The 13,246-nt window shown below is 59.7% G+C and overlaps 1 protein-coding gene across 2 annotated transcripts in view; it reads left to right on the top strand.

Moving 5' to 3' along the window:
• Window positions 1-7,705: 7,705 nt before the first annotated feature.
• The window catches only part of RAI1 (retinoic acid induced 1), a 107,930-nt gene continuing 102,389 nt past the window's right edge, over window positions 7,706-13,246 (top strand). For both annotated transcript variants that reach the window (XM_081220110.1, XM_081220108.1), the window contains exon 1: window positions 7,706-8,107. The gene's annotated coding sequence lies outside the window, so the exon portion shown is untranslated. The remainder of the gene's footprint in view (window positions 8,108-13,246) is intronic.

Here is a 13,246-nt window from a genome sequence, read left to right as displayed (position 1 = left end):
GTATTTACTTATCTATGTGTTTGTCTGTCTCCTCCCACTCCCCAGAATGTCAGCTCCACGAGGACATGAATTTGTGTCTGCTTTGGTCACCGTTGCTCCCTGCCCAGTCCCGCACCTGGCACAAGGCAGACCCTACCGGCTGTAGACTACAGGAAGCCACAGATGCAGGTGGACAGCCGTGGAGACGGTACAGGTGAACAGCAACGCGGTCCACCACGCCCGCTGGGCCCCAGCCCCTCTCCTCCTCCTGTCATTCAGCCCTGACACATCACAGCCGGGAGGGACGCAGGCAGCCCGGGTGCAGCTGCTCCATCGAGTGGAAGGGGAGACCGAGGCGGGAGGTTGAAGCCCAGGATGTGGCTCCCTGCCCAGCCTGCCCCTGCTGGCTTGGTCACCTCCCAATCCGACTCCGCAGCCCGGGAGTGTGCAGTCACCACGCACGCTCCCACCAGCCAGGCCTCCAGCCCCATCTTGGCCAGAGGAGCTTATCACCGATGACTTTCCAGACAGAAATCGATAGAAAACGTTTTATCTCCTTCCCCAGGGGCAGCTGGGCCTGAGAGCAGAGCTGGCTCCGTTACTATGGTGACCCTCCTGGACCTCCCCACTCCCTCCCCTCCCCCTCCTCCATTCCCTCCCCTGGTGCCCCCACTCCCCTTGTCCCCTCCCCACAGCTCCCACCCTGCTGCTTGGTGGCTGCAGCATTGCCATTTTGTGGGCCTGAGAGGGAGCGGCCTCGGGGCCCCTCAGCCCACCCAAATGTGACCTTGGGGCCCTCTGCTTCCACATCAAAGCATCTCTGGAGGCCAGCTTGGGCCTCATCCCTCTGCCAGGCACTGTCCTCCCTGTCTGTGACAATTCTCTGATCATTCAGCTCAGTTTCCCCTCTGTACAATCAGACGGGGAACAGTTCCTCCCTATAGGGCACTATGGGCACCCTGGGAGACTGGACCTGTAAAGGCAGGGAGCACAGGGCTTGGCTGTGGTCAAGAAACGCCAGCCACTGTAGATAAGCCTCGATCTGCACATCTGCAGAATGGGTACACAAGAGATTATGGTTGTCGAGTCTAAATGAGAGAGGAAAAACCGTCTGGCCCTCTGCCTGGCACATTCTAAACAGTGCATTCTCTGGAAGGACCATCGTCCAGGCCCTGCTGTGGGGGTGGGAGGAGGTGGGAGGGACAGCTGTGCCCCACCCTCCACCGAGGCTCCCTGGCCACGGCCTCCTTGTGGCCCGCTGTGGACAGTGATGCCTCATGGGGCCCACGTAACCTGTACTCTCCCTCCACGCCACAGAGCTGTGTGGATTTTCTTCCTGCCTGCAGGCTGGGGTCGCGTTCTGCCTCGAGTGCCCTGCCCCACGTGGTCAGCCAGGCCACAAACCTCCAGGATGGGAGGCACTACGTATAGCACAGAGACTGGAGCCAGACCACTGGGCGTGTCTCACCTCTGCCGCTTGGGGACACTTCTGTGGCCGCTGAATAATGGCCCCAGAGATATCCACACCCCAATCCCCAGAACCTGTGAGTGTGACCTCAGGTGTCAGAAGGGACTCTGCAGGTGTGATTAAAGATCCTGAGATGCAGGGATGGTCCCGCCTTATGCGGGTGGGCCTTAAATATCATCACAAGTGTCCTTTCAGGAGAGAAGCAGGGGAGAACCGACACAGGCGAGGAGAGGTGACGATGCAAGCAGAGACGCAAGGAAGGGGCCACGAGCCGAGGGGCGCAGGCGGTCCCTGGAATCTGAAAAGGGCGAGACACCACTGTCGCCTGGAGCTGCAGGGATGCTGAGCTGGACTCCTGACCTCCAGGACTGTGGTCTTAAAGCAGTAGGTCAGCGGCAGTGGTCATGGCAGCCACGGGAGATGCCCCCTTGGTGCCTCCGCATCTGTAAAATGGGCTGATGCAGTCCCCCCTCCCTGGGCTCTTGGGAGGCTGACCTGAGTTGACAGTGCAAAGAGCTTAGAAGACTGAGAAGTATTGTTTTTAAAATGACTGTGCAAAAAACTGGTCTGCCCTAACGAGGACAGCACTCCTGCCCTCAAGGAACTAACTCACGACCTGGAGCCAGAGAGACTTGCAAAGAATAGTGATCACTGAGAATGTGACAGGAGGACCTCAGGTGACTGGGGGAGGTCTGAGAGGGCTTCCTGGAGGAGCCCACGCTTTTTTTTTTTTTAAAGATTTTTATTTATTTATTTATTTATTTATTTATTTATTTATTTATTTATGGCTGCGTTGGGTCTTTGTTGCTGCGCACGGGCTTTCTCTAGTTGCGTTGAGCGGGGGCTACTCTTCGCTGGTGTGCACGGGCTTCTCATGGCGGTGGCTTCTCTTGTTGCAGAGCACGGGCTCTAGGCGTGTGGGCTTCAGTAGCTGCGGCACGTGGACTTCATTAGTTGTGGCTCACAGGATCTAGAGCGCAGGCTCAGTAGCTGTGGCGCACGGGCTTAGTTGCTCTGCGGCGTGTGGGATCTTCCCGGACCAGGGATCGATCCCTGTGTCCCCTGCATTGGCAGGCGGATTCTTCACCACTGCGCCACCAGGGAAGTCCGAGGAGCCCACTCTTCATTTGAGCCTGGAAAGGTGTAGAGGGAGCTGCCAGACGGGGCAAAGAGGGAAGGGTGTCTCAGGCAGAGACACAGAAGATAGGAGCTGAAGCAACTGAGGGACCTGTAAGGCATCCTGCAGGGAAGAGCCAGAAGGATGTGCACGGGCCAGGCCAGCCCTGGGGTGTGTGTGTGGGGAGCGCCGGCCAGGGAGGGATACCGCGGAACAGAACAGGGCCACCGTGAAGAGGGTGGATGGGGGTGTTGAAACAGGGCGAGGAGACAAGTTACAGAGGCCACGACCAAGGAGGGCGCAGAGCGTAGAACTAACAGGATTTCAGGACAGCCTGGACTAGGCGGGTGAGCAGGGGAGGCGCCGGAGAGCTTGGGGCACTTCGCCTGGACAACCATCCTCCTAACTAGCGCCAGAACCTGGTCCTCACCACACACACGCCAGGGGACGTGCCTAGGGCTGGATGTGCCTCATCTCAGCCTCAATCCTCACAGCCCTGGAATTGCGATCGTCCACGGTGTGCAGAGGGGAGACTGAGCCCAGACACAGAGCAGGGGGGTGAGGGGGTGGGGCGTAGGGGCTGGGAGGGGAGGGGCGGAATAGCTTTCATATAAACTAGGTAAGAAATGGTTTGGGGACTGCTTCTGTAATAGGTTTTTATTACAAGAAAGAAGTAAAGAAAGAAGGAAGGGATGGAGGGAGGGAGGGAGAGAGGAAGGGAGGAAGGAAGGAAGAAAAATATTAATGTTTTATTAGCACCTAAGTGCTTTATTTTCACCACTGGTAATAAGAAGAAAATCTGTACAGCCTGAAAGTATGGCAATTCAAACCTCTGTTTAAGAAAGACCTGTGACCTGCACAACCCTTAGGATGGTGCACACGTAGTAACAGCTTAAAGTTGGAGGGGGTCTATGACCAGGAGCTCAGCTGTATCGATGAGGTTTTCTCTAGCTGACAGTGGTGGATGCAGGGGTGATCATTGAATATTTCTTGTACCTTCTTGACTATCTTAAGTATTTTAGAATTAAACATTGGGAGTCACTGATGATCCCCAGCTGTCCACTAAAGCTGGTCTGAGGTCCCAGCTCATATCCATCTGATGACAGGACCGCTGTCCTTGCAGCCAGCCTGAGTCCCCTCCACCACATCCTGCCTGTTTGCACAGCCCCAAGGAGGGAACTTCCTCTGTCCTGAGGCAGTGCATGGTCTCCTCTGAACAGTTCTTATTGTGGGAAAGTTCTGCCTCATAAAGAGTCAAAATGCTGCTCCAGGTCTTTCCACTCACTGGAAACCCACAACCTGCATGTGAGTACACAAGGCCAGGGCAGCCCTTCAGATCTTTGAAGAAGTCAGTCCCCTGCCCTCCTCACCCTCATTTTTCTTCTCCAGGTAAAGCAGCCTTAGTTCTCTTTGAGACAAGCGACAGAAAACAAACTTAGGCTGGTTTAGGTAAACAGGTAAACTTATTGGCTTGTGTGTAATTGAGCTTCAGGTGTAGCTGGATCCAGGTGCCCAGCTGGTGTCTCTACGTGTGTTTTGACACTGCTCTCCTACATACTGGCTTTATTCTCAGGCCCACAGCCAATGAGCTTAACACCCCCTGGAGGTTCCAGCAAAGCTCAATGCTTCCTGCAAAACTGCCAGCGGCCTTTGGTCATGTGGCCATCCCTGAACCAGCCACTGTAGCCAGGGAAATGGGGCACTTTGATTGGTTAAACCTGAATCCTATGAACATCTCTGTGTGCCGGAGGTAGTGTCAGCCCAGGCTGAACCACATGGGCAGAGAGTGGGAAGGAATGTTCCCCCAGGAAATCAAGAGACAAATCAACCACCAAGAGACAGGTATGTGAGCTGGGACAAAGGTTTTCTGTCACAGAGATCCACAACAGCTGAGACAAGGTAGGACTTTATCCCTCCCTAATGTAGCTTCCTCAGGTAGGCAGGCTGGCTGCCCGGAGCTCAAGCTGGGCCCTCAGACACACCTGCAGCCCACTCCGCATGCCCCACTCCAGGTGCTTCCCCTCCCTGTGCTTGGTCTTCCGTGTGACAAAGGGTGGGGGGCTCCTGAACTGGGGACGTCCCCACGGAGGCGAGCCACCAGTAAGCCAGTCCCTCAGGGTACGGGAGTCTGTCCGGAGGTGGATCCCCTTTCCCTGTCTTCCAGCCCCGGGGACCTCTCTCCCTCAGCCGGGAGTCATTGTCTCCTTTTGGCCTAGGAGAAAACTGAGGGGGAGTTCCAGGCCAAGGCACAGATGCAAAACTGAGTCTTAAGACCCCTGGGGAGGGGGGAGGATATCTCAAATCCAGTGCCTTTGGGGGCAGTCGGTGATTTAAATGTGGGTGTGTGTAGTGGTAGGGCCGCAAGAATTTAGATTCCTTAAAGGTATTTCAACTCCAAAATCTTTAGACACTTTTCTCTCCAGTCAAAACAAGCCCACAGCCTGGACCCCACCTCGAGGCTGCAAGTTCGACATCTTTGTAGCAAGACTGTCTTCACTGGGTGTCTGTGTTGGGCAGCGGGCCCACTCCCACCTTACCTCCCACCGCATCCCACGAAAGGTGACAAGTAGCTTCTCAGCAGAAATCTCCCGGGGGCTGGCTCTGCTGACCGACCCCTGATGGTGCCCACAGCAGACTGAGCACTCTCCTGCTCAGAAGGCTCCTCTCCCTAAATTGGGCTACCCAGCCTTCTGAAGAGGCCTAAGGATCACCCTCCAGAGCGCAGCTCACAGGTCACCTCCTCCAGGAAGCCTTCCCTGAATTCCTCAACAGGACCAGGTCACGACACTTCGTGCCTGGGCTCCACAGCACGTTTTTCACAGGTAGCTCTAACATGGCAACCCAGAACCTAACCCAGTGTCTGACCCACGGTGGGCACTCAATTAATATGCATGGGAGAGGCGAATAAGCTCACCTGCTGTGTGACCTTGGATGAGGGACTGACCTCTCTGAGCCTCAATTCTTTCATCTGTAAAATGAGTTGTGATGAGGGAGCACTGAGAGGATGCATGGAGTGTGTGAGGCTGAATAACGGCTCACAAAGATATCTGGGTCCCGATCCCCGTATCCTGTGAATGTTCCCTTATGTGGCAAAAAAACAGGGGGTGGAGGGTCCTTGTAGGTGTGCTTAAATTAGGGTCTTGAGATGGGAGAGTCTCCTGGATTATCCAGGTGGCCCGAATGGAATCGCAAGGGTCTTATAAGAGGAGGCAAGAAGGTCAAGGGAGGAAGCAGGAGCTGTGACAACAGAAGCAATTATTTCCTGCCTTTTCTGGTTCCTGGAGGTCACCAAGGGGGCACGAGCCATGACATGCACGTGGCCTCCAGAAGCTAGAAAAGGCAGGGAACGGACTCTCCTGTTGATGCTGATTTCGGACATCTGCCCTCCAGAACTGTAGAGAATAAAGTTGGGTTGTTTTAAGCCACTATATGTGTGGTCATTTGTCGCAGCAGCCCTAGGAAACTCACACCCACGGAAAGCATCTGGTGCATGAGCCCTCAGAATGGCAGTGGTTAGTGCCTAGACCACGCCATCTCCTCCTCCCCCCGGGACACCCCCTCTTCTCACCGCCCACTGAGGTCCCTGGTGCCAGGCCTTCCCTGGGTTGTTCCCAGAGCAGGGGAGGGCAGGGAGGGCAGGAGGCTGGACACAGCAGGGGGTAGAAGCCCCTGGATGTATGGAAGCCCCTTTCCCCCTCCTCTAGCTTGTGACCTAAAGCACTAACAGTGTTCACGGCCTCTAGGCTCCGGGCTCCACGCTCCACACTCCCACCTCCTTTAGTCCTCAGGAACCCTGGGAAGTAGGTGCTACTCTTACCCCCATTTTACAGATGAGGAAACCGCGACTCAGCACGTCAACTGGTTTTTCCAAAGCCTCCCAGCTGGGCCCAGAGAAGCCAGACTTAGAGACGAGGTCTGTCTCCCCCAGAACCTGTGCTTAAAGCCACGCTGTGCACCTTCTTATCCCACTTCTGCCCGGCTCTCAAGCTCGCCCTTGGGGGTGGTGGCTGAGTTGGGTGCAGGTCTTGGGTCTTACTTGTCACCTTAGCTTGAGACCCTGGACCGATGACTTCACTGCTCTGTGCCTCAGTTTCCTCGTGAACAAAAGTGGTGGGCTTGCCTCCTGGGGGGTGGGGGGCCGTGGGTGTCAGAATCAGATGAGAGGAAGTGTAGACAGGGGGACAGTCCTCTGTCACAGAGTAAGAGCACCGTAGCCACCACCTGGCCTTACCTACAGGTGAGGAGGCTTTAGTTCCCGGGACCCCGACTCCTTGACAACCCTCCCCTGCCCGTGGGACCAACAGACCCCAGAGGCTGGGTGGGAGCAGGAGGCCTTCTGCCTCAGCTGTGGCGAGTCGAGGCTTTGGGGCAGGATGTCAGGGAGTCTGTAAGCTCATAATAGGTTCACTCACCCATTCATTCAGCATTCCTCTGCCCAAGCTCTGCCGATGGCACTAAAATTGCATCCAAGGTCCCCACCAGGCCCTGGTAGCCCTGAAGACCCGGGTCCTCCCTACGGCTCTGCCTGTCCCCCTGCTCTCTCCTGCCTCAGGGCTTTTGCACTTGCTCCTCCCCCTGCCAGGAACGGTCAGTTCCCTGCTCACACGCGGCTAAGTAGCCCCTGTTCTTCACTTCACTAATGACTAGCGCTCATTACTCCCTGGAACCATCTTCCTCACGTGTGGAAGCATTTGTTTGCTGTCTGTCTCTGCCCATCAGGGTGCCAGCCCCATGACGACAGGACCACTTGTCTCTGCTGATTCTGCGTCCAGCGAGGTGCCAGTAAGTGAAGAAATCCATGCTCGGCGGCCTACTGAGCTTAGAGGTCGGAACGTTTCCCAGACTGTGAAGGGGAGGTCACAGGAGGGCTGTGGTGGGTGAGGGCGGGAGCCTGGCCGAGCGACCCGGCCAGAGCCTGGGAGCATCTGAAGACCGGTGCCGGTCCACGTCCTCCGCCCGAGGTTCCGGCCCCGACCCCGACCCCGGCCCGCGAGTCCTTGAGGGCCCCCCGCCGGAGTTCCCCCGCCAAGCCCCCTCCCTCCAGGCCCGCGGCGGGTGAGGGCCGCCAGGGGGTGCTGTCGGGGCGCGCGGCCCACCTGGCTCCCGGGCGGCGAGCGAGCGCAGCCAGGCGGCCGGGAACTTTTCTCCTCGCGCTCTCGCCGCCTTCTCCCCCCGCGCGCCACCCGCCGCCGGCTCTTCCTGCGCGGAGGGGACCGCATTTCCCCGCGGCCCTGCGACGCCAGCAGGCCCGGCGGTGCGCAGCCAGGGCCCGGTCCCCGCGCCCCGGGCGCCGCCCCTGCCCGTGGCTGCGCTCGGAAGGCGAGGTGCGGAGCGAGGCGCGGCCGGGGCGAGAGCGCGCCGAGCAGGCCGCCCAACCCGCCGCCCGAGCGCCGGCTCGAGGAGGGGGCGCCGAGGCCCACCCTCGTTCCTGCCTGGCTGCTGGCCGGCCGGGCCGCCGCGCGCCGACCCCCATGGCCTCCCGGGTCTCCGGGCAGCGAAGTCGCAGCGCCAGACCCCGGGCCCCCGAGTGAGCGCGCGCTGAGGTGAGCACCGAGCGCCGGGGCGGAGGCGCGGGGGGCCGCGGGGAAGTGCTTTGTGTGCGGGGGGCGCGAGGTCACCGGATGGCCGTCCGAGGAGCTGCGGGGTGCGGGCGCGAGGAGCGAGGGTCGCGGGTGCGGGGGCTGTGCGCGCGGTGGCGCCGGGGGTCAGCCGAGTGCGGGTGGGGACCGGGGCTTTCGCGCGGCGCCGGAGGCGAGCTTTGTGAGTGCGTCCGGGTGGGGGGCGGGGAGCCGACTTATCCGGGGGGACTCGGGGCCTGGTGGGGCCACGGCGTGGGAGCCAGGGCCTCGAGGGACGGCGAGGGCTGTGGTGGGGAGGGGTGGCGCGCGGGGCTCTCAGCGGAGCCCGCGGCGGTGCCCCCTCGCGGGCGGCGGCGCCCGGGCCTGTGCGCAGGCCGCGCGACCCGGCAGGAAGCGGCCCCGGAGGCCGGGGAGCTCCGACGCGGGCAGGCCCGGGGCGCGCGGGCCTTTCGGGGTGACGTCACGGTGGGGGCTCCGGCCACGCGAGTCCGGTGTTCCCGGACGGACGGCTGCGCACCGGCCGTGTCCCTGGCCCCGCACCTCCGCGCCTGAGAGGCAGGGGACCCGGGAGGAGGACGCGGGGACCAGGCGCAAGGCAGTGTCGCCGAGCGCAGCGGGGGGCGGTGGTTGCAGGACGCGGGGTTGACATTTGGAGCCTTGGTCGCCGGGGGCGGCCGGAGAGGGGCGGAGGGGAAGCGAAACACCAGACAGGCCCGAGGCCGCGGCGGCCCCAGCTTCCTGGGGCGCCCGTTTTCCCAGCGAGCTGTTTCCCTTCTTGGGCTCTGGGTCGGCCTCAAATCCACGCCAGGGGCCGGAGTGCGGCCCTAGCTGTGCCCTGGTTCGGGGAGCCCCCGACGGGCGCGGCGCTGGGGCTCAGGGCCTGAATGGAGACGGCTGCCGAGAGTAACAATGCGCTACTGGGGGGCTGGGGGAGGGGAGGCAGCGCGCCTGAATGGCGACCCGGGCCCCGGGCTTCCCAGGGTTTCCGCAGGCTCCGATCCGGGACCCATGCGGGACCCTCACGGTTCCCTCCACCCAGAGTGGCCCCCCCTCCATTTGTCTTCCAGCGCAGCGGCGTGTTGAGGATTCAAGGGCATTACATCTGGTTGCAATCCGGTTTCATGCCGCTGTTGGGCTGTTAAGACCTCGCGCTGACGTCAGAGCAGGGGAATTACTTCTTTTTATTTTATCTTTTTTTAGTTGTCTGCTGCCCGGGGAGGGGAGGCGGGGTGGGTTAGGCGAGTTCTGATGTGGAGGCGCCAGCGCCGTGGGAGCCCCAGGCTGGGGGCTCTGCCTCTCTCCCCACACCGCATCCTCCATTCAGACCTGGCTCTGCCTGGGGTCAGGCGCACCCTGGGTGGGGGCAGCCCTCGCTGCAGACTCAGTGGAGGCCCCTCCCGACTGACCACACAGCTGCATTTCCAGAGGCTTCCCTGGGACGTGGCCTCAGGATCTGGAAGCTAGAAAGGAATCTTCTAGTTTCCCACCCCTCCCCCTTGACAGTGAGGGCCTCAGGAGTGTCCAGAAGGGAGTCCTTAGGAAAAGTGGCCTGGGTAACACAGAGAAGTGGACACAGACATTCTGGTTTGGGGGAGGCTCAGCCCCAAAACTGTGGCAAAGGCTCTCACAGGCAAGAGGCTTGGAAAGAAGGAGAATGTGTCCAGGGGGTGATCCAGGCCCCAGAAGCCGAGTGTGGAGTGGGCTGAGTGTGACCTTTCCCAACAGCCAGAAGCTTCTGTAGCTTCCTAAACAGAGGGGGGGTCACCCGCTCCGCAACGGTCTTTCTCTCCCTGTGGACCAGGAGGCCCCTGCAGGCAGGGACCCTGCTTATTCCTCCTTAGACTCTTTAGTTTGGACTGTGGCTTCCAAACCCTCAGCTGTGACCTATAGTAAGAAATGCATTTTAGGTCACAATTCCATTCACACCCACTGTGTGTAACTGGAAAAAAAAGTTTGGTGAAATAGCTCTTTACCCTGTTATGTACCCTGGTCTGATACTTTCTGTCCTAGTCTATTTGTTTTTTGTTTTTTTTTTAATTGCTTTCTGTGACCCACTAAATTGATTTCGCGATCCACTAATGGGTCCTACCCAGAGTTTGAAAAAACAGGCCTAGAAAATGAGTCTATCTTCTATTCATTCAACAAACATTAATTGAGGCCCTGACAGTTTCTCTCAATTTCTTCTTTTTGAATTACTCAGGTAAGATACGGATTTGTTCTCATTTGTGAACAATGCAAATAACCCAGAAGTACACAGAGTAAAAGTGCCCCCCAGGTAACCCCAGTTAACACCTTGAATATGGTTTGCTGTTCTCTTATGCATACATGTATCGTATACACAAATACATAGTTTTCTCTTACCCCAAACGAGAACGCCCCTCAGGCACTTAGTGGTCAGCTCCCTCTTCCTTCCTGTTGTCTTGGTGGGGTCACGGGGGGCTGCTCTAGGGCAAGGCTTTGGGTGACTCCTGGCTCCACCACGTCCTGAATGAGTTCACCTCTCTGTGCCTGTGTCCCCATCTGTGCAACGGGGGTAATAACAGTACCAGCCTCACAGGGCTGTGGTGAAGCTTTCATAAGTGAGCTAGTCCACGTCAACCTGTGAAGCTGAGAACAGTACTTGTCCCAATAAATGTTAGCTGCCACTGTCACCATTATTATCACCACTGTCTTCCCATGGCCGTCCACGTTTACACTTCATTGCTTTAATGGCGCCTGTGGCTGGGCATGGATGTCCCCCCAGCGACGTGTGGCTCCGCAGGCAGGACCAGGCGGGGCCCTGTACGCCGGGAGCTTTCCTTCGGGAGAGGCACCTGGGCTTACTGGCCCACCAGCTATTTTCCAAGGGCCCACCGTTTCAAAGTTCTGTGCTTAATGCACCTGCGTCCAAGGTCACAGCCCAGGGGTGGGAACCAGATGGTACCCAAGGGGACAAGTGGGAGCTCGTGCCAGGTCTTGGCAGGAAGCAGGGCCTCGCATGGAAGCACTGGCAGGTGCTCTGGGGACAACGAGGGAAGGAGTGGGTCGGTGTCTTTGGCAGGCCTTGGTCACGCGGCAAGGGGCAGAGGGGACCATGGAAACCAGTTCCAGGATGGTGGGCAGGTAGCCTGAGCTTTAGGATCCAGGGGTGAAGATGTCCCAACTTGACCAGAGTTGGGGCTTTGTGGAGGTGGGGCTTCATGGCAGAGGGGGCTTGGAGCAGGTGCTTGGAGCACAGGTAGGTGATGAGGGGGTGTTCCTGGCAAAGGGAACACACCAATGATTCTTCGGCAGCTGCAGTGGACATGGCCGGTGTCCTGTGGCCAGGAGGGAGGACTTGGCTCAGAAAGAACGTGGTGGGAAAGGCTAGCTGTTGCCGCGGCCTCCCCACTGGCCTCCCTGCCTCCATCCTGCCCCCTCCCAGCGTGGGCCACACTGCCGAGTGACCTTTCTCAACCACGGCAGTGACCCCCCGGGGCTCCTGCTGCCCTCTGAATCAGGGTCTGCTCTGGAGTCCCTCCCACACCGTGGGGGCCTTTCTGGTCCTCGCCTGCTCTGGTCCCACTCAAGCCCCGTCCCCTCCTGCCACAGCCGAGCCCCCTCCCAGGATGCAGCCCTGGCGTTACTGCCTCTGAACGTTGGCCCAAGCTGTTCCTTCCACCTGGGCTGCGCTTCACCTTCCTCCCTGCGTCCCGAGACCCAAACAGACGTCCTGTCCCCTCCTCCTCTGACCTCCACGGCGGAACTGAGTCATCTGCCTTTGTCTATGGCTGAGGCACAGCGTTTATCACAGAATTATCGGTAATTCTGTCGGTGTCTGTCCTCCCCAGGAGGCCAGGGCATCCCGGCCCAGAGCTCGGCCGCCTCCTCTGTGCGGCCCCAGCTCCAAGGGTGAGGCCGGGGGCGCAGGGCGCTCAGAAGTCTTCCCGGCAGGAAGGGCCGGGCGAGGTGGGGCGGGGGAGACCAGCATTGTTTCGGGGGCCCCTGTGGGATCTTGGGGATTCTTGGGGCGCCAGTCAGGGGATTCTATTCATCACCCTCAGAGGAGACCGGCAAGGCCAGAGAGGGGCCCCTGCTCCTTCTGGGGGCGCTGAGGAGAAACTGGCTCGTCCTGTTTCCCGGGATTGAGGCAGAGCCATGCCCCTTGCCTGGGTGGGTCACCGGGATCCGAGACTGGAATGTGACACCAGGGTGGGTGCCAGCAGCTGGAGGTGCAGATGGGGCTCGGCTGCCAGAGGAGAGCTTTTGCTCTACTGGTTCTCGAATCTGTGTGGATAGTGTGTGTGGTGGTGGGACACCGGTGGGACGGGTGGGGAGGAGGAGAGGGCGACGTGGAAGGACGCCTAGTCAGGAAGGACAGAAGGACGCGCCAGGAGCACCAGGGCTCTGCTGTGACCAGCCGATCGTCGCTCACCCAGCAGACACCCCCTCCCCGCCACGTTTCTTCCCCTTGGCCGTGGGCTCGCCGGCCCCGGAGATGAGATGCTCAGGGCCAGTGGACAGCAGGCGTCCAGTTTCTGCATGGTGATCAGCCTCAGGGGGAAGGGGTCCCGCAAGCCCGGAGGGGAGCTGTCAGGAGGTGTAGAGGCCCAGTGGAGGGGCTGGGGCCCCTCAGGGTGAGGACGGGCCCCAGGCTGGGGGTCCCAAGGGAGCTGGTGCAGACTACGCCGCATTTGGCCCCCTCTCCCATCCCCTCCCTGGAGACATGCCTCAGTCCAGTCTGGGCAGCACGGCTGAGCCGGGGAGCGGCCCTGGGTTTGGAATCAGGACAGGGTTTGAGTTCCAGCTGCTGCTTCAGGAAAGTCACGCCGTCTCCGTACCCCCCCCACCCCGTCCCCCCCTCCCACCGCCCCAGCACATTTCCCCTCCTGTCCGAGAGGGGGCGGTAACTGCTGCATTCAGTGTGCTCTGTGATCTGGAAAGCATGGGGTCAGAAACACAGGCCAGCCCGGGTTCACATCCAGGTGCCACCGTCCTTTCAGGGGCTCCGTTTCCCCACCTTTGAAACGGGCACAGTCACAGGCCCCGAGTCACTGGCTGCTGGCCCGTGGACTCGGCAGGGACCAGTACTCTTTCTGCTGAAGGACTTTGGGGGAAGACGTTGCTGTTAGCACTCCTCCCCTA

This window comes from Mesoplodon bidens, assembly GCF_964165515.1.
Source record: "Mesoplodon bidens genome assembly, chromosome: 19".
NCBI lineage: Eukaryota > Metazoa > Chordata > Mammalia > Artiodactyla > Ziphiidae > Mesoplodon > Mesoplodon bidens.
The sequence above is the reverse complement of the archived record's forward strand: the minus strand, read 5'-3'. Positions and strand labels throughout refer to the sequence as shown.